At 38.3% G+C, this 6,238-nt stretch overlaps 1 pseudogene; it reads left to right on the forward strand.

Annotated features, from left to right (window-relative positions):
* Positions 1-3,890: 3,890 nt before the first annotated feature.
* LOC106304598 lies at positions 3,891-5,872 on the forward strand (annotated as a pseudogene).
* The last annotated feature ends 366 nt before the right edge of the window (positions 5,873-6,238 follow it).

Genomic DNA, 6,238 nt, shown 5'->3' on the forward strand with positions numbered 1-6,238 from the left:
TTATATACCAAGGTTACTGCGACGGAGTAAGGCATAAGATTTACGCTAGAGCCAAGCCAAGATCTCATAGTGATCGAGGAAAACGCGTGTTCTGTATATTGCAATCTAGGACGAAACTACCAGGATCAGGCCTCTTAGTTGGAGTTTCTCCTTGAATCATGGCACTTACTTCCTCTGACACCATCATCACGCTTTGTTCCGCAGTTGGATAATTTGGAGACGTCATATCCTTCACATACTTCTTTATCGAAGGTGTTATTTTCATAGCATCACTAAGGGACATCTCCATAGTAATTTTATCCAATGCTTTCTTGCATATCGCATATTCTAATGATTTCTTAGTCTGCGATTTAGGAGGAAAAGGGGGTAGGGTTCTATAGACTCTTTCAATCGTTGGTTCGGGTTGAGTAGAACGTCGATCGATAGGGTTCTCTGAATGTTGATCGACAACAGGCTTCACCGGTCGATCGACGTGGTTACCATACTGTCGATCGATTTCGGCCTCAATTTCTGAATCGTCTTCTACTTCTAAGTCTATAATCTTTTCCTTATTAATTTCAGCGGTAGACTTCCCGTTTTCGCGAGAGGGTTTTGGGTCAGGGTCATCAAGAAGTATAGGCTGAGAATTGCTCTTGCCTGTCTCATCAGCATTGGCAGAATTGCCAATTTCGGTGTTGTTCTTGGTGTTTGTCGCGAGACATTTTCCGCTACGCAATATTACGGCACTGACTTGACGTCTCGGGTTTAAATCAGTTCTTCCGGGAAGACCTCATGTTTCTCTTTTGATGGCAGTCGTAATTTCAGCTACTTAACTTTCTAATTTTCGGATAAGTTCACTCAAAGAATCTGCTCTTTCCATTAACTTTCCGTAAACCATATTTATTTTTCCGTAAAATCCGACTTTGTTTTACGGTTGCCAGTAAGTGCTTGTCTGATATTAAACTTTTCCTTTCAAGTGCGTGATTTCACAGCAATGTCATAGGCTTGGGTGAAACTATCAATGTTAAACACGGGATAGGGGTTTGAATAGATTGTCTCTTCTTCTAATTGATTTTTCATATCAGACAAGGCTTCATCTTCGATCTGGGCTATATCAGATCGGTGTTGACTCTGAAGAAAAGAGTGAAGCGAATTGAGGGAATTTTTGATTTCTTCCAAATCTGAATTATCTTTTGAATTTATCGAATTTCCTATTTCTTCATCCATCTTTTCTTAAGATTTTCCCGTTGCTACATTTTCGATAAGGCGTCTAGCATCTTTGGGGCTCCTAGTGACGAAATTTCCTTCACTCGCCGTGTCGAGTGTAGTTTTGTAGCTCAAGTTAACACCTCTATAGAAGATGTTAAGGATTTGTGGTTCTGAATAACCATGATGGGGACATTCAAGTTCATAGCTCCTGAATCTTCCCTAGGCGTTTTTAAACGATTCACGTGGATCTTGGCGGAATGTAAAGATTTGTCTCCTTACTTCCCAATAGCGATCATCATCGAAAAATTTCTTAAGGAAGGCGTTTCTAATCGCTTCCCAACAAGTAAGGGATCCTGTTGCTAAACAGTTTAGCCATCTGAGAGCTTCTCCCTCTAGGAAAAATGAGAATAGTTTGCAACGATTGTATTCGTCTGGGATTAATTCTTCCAAACCTTCGATGTGATCTTGTGGGTGCTCAGAGAGAGATCCACGGAATGGGTTTCGACGAACCATACAGTAGTAATCTGCGTTAAACTTAGATTTCTTGGTATTGTCTCCTGGTATTTTAATAGAGGACCTATTGGAATAGGTTCTACCAGGGTCTAGCTAGTCTTGCAAAGGAAATCTTATCTCATCACCTTTTATCAAGGTGAGATTTATCTCAACAGGGATTTCAGTCCCCTGTTTAGTTTGGCTAATCTCATTGCTCAACTGACCTATTGGTTCAGTTTGGACTACTTCCTCATTAATAAGCTCGGTAAGAGAAGACTTACCTGCTTCCGGCTGGGCGGTGTCGATAGATGTCGGGAGCTCCGTGTCAAGTCGGTTCTTCGGTCTCCACGTCGCTCGATAACATTAAATCTTCGTCGATCGATGATCGGCCAAGTACTTAGGGATCGAATCCAAAAGGACTCTAGGATTACTCAACAGATCTAAGGGATTAGAAATAAAGATAGCTAATAGGTTTATTTGTTTAAAAACAGTAAATGATGAGTCGAACAAGGCAATTGTTCGGCAGTTTAAGTTGAAGTTGTTTTAAGGATGGGAAAACAGCTAGACTTAGGCAAATTCTCATGTATGAAAAGCATGCAACTTAGTTTAGACTAAAGGGTTTGACGGTTTTTGAACTCAAACAATGGTAAAACTAGATAGGTTTTCTTTACTTGATCTCGGATCTCAACTGTCGTCTTTTGATCACGAGAAAGAGTCGATCGATGTGACTTGATGCACATCGTTCGATACACCTTTCAAACAATTGATCGACACAATGATAGTCGCGTCGATCGACGGTTCTTCTAGCAAGCTTTGCGAGCGGGTTTGAAGCTATTCTCTAACCTTCTAGACCAATTCTCGTTGTTATCTAGTCAATTAGATCACGCTGGCTATTTCAGGTATTGAGGGTAACGGTTGGTTATCTCAATTATCCCTAAGATCTAAAATGAGGGTGATCAATCCTAATTTTAGCATTAAGCTCAACAAGCATGAAAGAAGAATCAAAACACATTTTTAACAGTCTTATTAGCAACACATACTTTCAACCTTTATGAGAAACCTAAATCTAACAATTGGGTTTACTTAGACATATTCATGAGAGACAAAGTCACGATGGTTTGAATAAAACTCAAATGAAATATTGAACACAGAAAGTAAGAGTAATAGAAATAAAGGAGTTCAAGATCTTCTATGTTATGCAGTCTCAGATCTATCTCTCCATTCTTAAGCTCTTCTAATGGTAGCCAAAATGCTTCTTCTCCAAACTAGGTGTTTTTGCAAGTCTGCTCTAAAATGATACAAAACCCTAGTACATATAGCCTCACAGGCGGCTAAGGGCTTAGGTTGCAATTAATAAACTTTATGGAAATGAGGTCTTCTGATTTCGTGATTAATCCTCGAGTGATCCAATATCGACCGATGGCGCTCAACGGCTGTCGATCAATTTTAATTGGCTCTGGTCGATTGATATTGCTCTTCAAGCGTCGATCGATTCTCTATGCGTAAAAGTACTCCAACGTGTCCCAAAAACATCATTTCCTCCTATCAAGTAACTGAACCTGTAATTGCTTTGAAAAGATTCTAAAACATAATAAATATATCTTAAAGCACTTATATACCATGACTAAAAATGGGTGAAATCCATGGTATATCAGAAATCACTTAATATCTCTTTTCAATTATATAAAAATTAAGAATTTTATTTGATTAATATTATAGAGATATGTTTTCTGTTTTTTTAATTTTTAACTTTTATTAAAAGATATTTTTCAGATAACGACACAATTTAGATAGAAATTATCTTTGTTTTAAAAAAAATATTTTTTTTAAATTTTAATAATTTTATTATTATTAATTTTAATAATTTATATAATAAAATAATTTAATTTTTACTTTGTGGCTAGTTTATATATTTTATTTAACAATGTATTTTGCCATTCTAAATTTTTCGAACGCGAAAAATCTCTTCGTAAATAATATCATTGATAAATAGATAAATTTCATGCAACAACAACAATAATCAACAACAAGTAGATATATTTCATGCAACAATAATAATAATCAACAAAAATAATAATAATCAACAACAAGATATTTTTAATTATAGTTGACTTGGGAGAAGAGAAGACAGGTTTACCTAACTTCACATCGTGTCAATCATCTATCTAACGTTCATCACTAAATTTGCCAGCAAAATAAAAGAATTAAAAAAGAACATCTTGCGTAAACTGATTCAACAACAAAAACTCAAACTTGGAACCAAAAAGACAAATTCTATCGAACTCTTCGATCATGTCTAGTCTTTTGCTGCATTCGTAAGACATTCTCATGTCTGTTGGAACTCTATTAATTCGTCTCCTTGACCTCTCTCTGGATTCTTACCAAGTATGTATTAGCTGCTTGTAGGTAATAGAACTGCATTAAAACAGCTCTTGTACTTTATGCTGATCTATGTCATATTAGCAGTGTTTCGATCTAAGTTCTTGAACATGTGTTCTTGATTGTAATATAGTGGAAGTCTTGATTTTACTGCTTGTAGTTTTTTTGCAGCGACTCTTAATTTTTTTAAACCTAAGCTAACATGGGTTCTGTAATGAGCTTGAGAAAATCAACTGCTCAGGACGAGGACTTCTCAAACGAATCTTTCAAAATACGAAAGACATGTTCATCGAACGATGAAGAGTACTACAGATTGATTCCAAATCTTCCTGATGAGCTATCTATACAGATTCTTGCTAGGCTCCCAATAATCTGCTACTCGAATGTTCGGTTGGTTTCACGGAGGTGGAGATCAGCTGTGTCGACCTCTGAGCTGTTTACTCTAAGGAAAGAGCTTGGAAGAACAGAGGAATGGCTCTATGTGCTGACTAAAGGCCAAGATGATAAGCTTTCGTGGTACGCTTTAGATCCAGTTTCCACGAGATGGCAGAGGTTGCCTCCTATGCCTGTTATTGTACGAAGAGGAACCTACTACAACTAGTTTGTGGAGTCTTTTTACCTAGAAAAGAGGTTTCTGAGTCCGAGCAAACGCCCTTCTGCGGCTGTGCTGTTGGTTCTGTTAATGGGTGTCTCTATGTTCTTGGAGGGATCTCTAGGTCTAAAACCGTGAGCTCTGTTTGGCGGTTTGATCCGGTTCTTAACTCGTGGAGCGAAGTGAGTTCCATGCTTGCCAACCGTGCTTATTCCAAAACAGGAGTGTTGGACAAGAAGCTCTATGTTGTTGGAGGTGTTGAGAGTCGACGTGGAAGTTTATTTCCGCTTCAGACAGCCGAGGTTTACGATCCAGACACTGGTGTTTGGTCAGAGGTCCCCAGCATTCCTTTCTCAAAGGCGCAGGTGTTGCACGACGCGTTCTTGGCTGAAATGTTGAAGCCTATAGCCACGGGGATGACTTGTTACAACGGCAGGTTATGCGTTACTCAGAGTTTATGCTCTTGGCCTGTCTTTTATGATGCTGGAGGAAAGGTTTATGATCCGGAGACGAATCTCTGGGGTGATATGCCGTCTGGTATGGGTGAAGGTTGGCCTGCGAGGCAAGCGGGTACAAAGCTGAGCGTTGTGGTGGGTGGTGAGTTATTTGGTTTTGATCCTTCTTCTTCTTCTTTGGTGGAGAATAGGAAAATTAAGGTTTATGATCAAAAGGAACTTGGAAAGTTGTTATAGGGGAAGTCCCTGTTTATGATGTGACAGATTCAAAATCTTCTTATTTGCTTGCTGAGTTTCATGGGAAGCTTCATTTTATTACTAGAGATGCTGATTGTAACGTTTCAGTGTTAAGGGCTAATGTCAATGAGATCCCAGGCTCTTCATCATCATCATCATTGTCTAGCTCCAAGTCTGTTTTGGGGTCGTGCTCTTTGAAGGAAAAGGGGAATGGAGATATTAAGTCAGACAGTGTTATTTGGAAAGTCATTGCAAGCAAGGACTTAGGTGCTGCTGAACTTGTTAGCTGCCTAGTTATGGATATATGAAAACGAAGAATCTTTGCTCATTTCTTGTGAGACATTAAGAGTTTCTGTGTACAGCCAAATGCAACAGTTTGAAGCTTTATTATATGTTCTTCCAAAGATTTATAGAAGTCTAATTCTTTGATGATCCTAATTCTATATACTTCTTCTGGCTTTGGCTGGCATGTAAGCTTGAGCAATAGAAAGTTATGTAACAATATATGTACATTACAATGACCTATCAGTTCTTGGAAGTAAAAAATAAATGTCTTTCTTTGTGGCCTAGTGATTCAATTGCAAAAGTTCAGCTATTGAACCTCCTCCCTTTGTATTTAGTTAACCCATCTCAATATTTACATGGTTTCTTGATCATTTTGCTTAACCGGAACTGTCAGTTCGATTAAGAATCTCTTTTTGATTATTTGCGTGATTTTTATTCAATGGTGGATCTAAGGACCCAACACTATGGATGTTGCAGGCAGAAGAGGAAGAAAATAGGTAAAAAGTCAGACAGTGTTATTTGGAAAGTCATTGCAAGCAAGGACTTAGGTGCTGCGTGTTGGACATGGACTTTGTCTCCAACAAAGCCTATAAGATAATGGGCTCAGCCC

The sequence above is a fragment of the Brassica oleracea genome, chromosome C7, assembly GCF_000695525.1.
Source record: "Brassica oleracea var. oleracea cultivar TO1000 chromosome C7, BOL, whole genome shotgun sequence".
Taxonomy (NCBI): Eukaryota; Viridiplantae; Streptophyta; class Magnoliopsida; order Brassicales; family Brassicaceae; genus Brassica; species Brassica oleracea.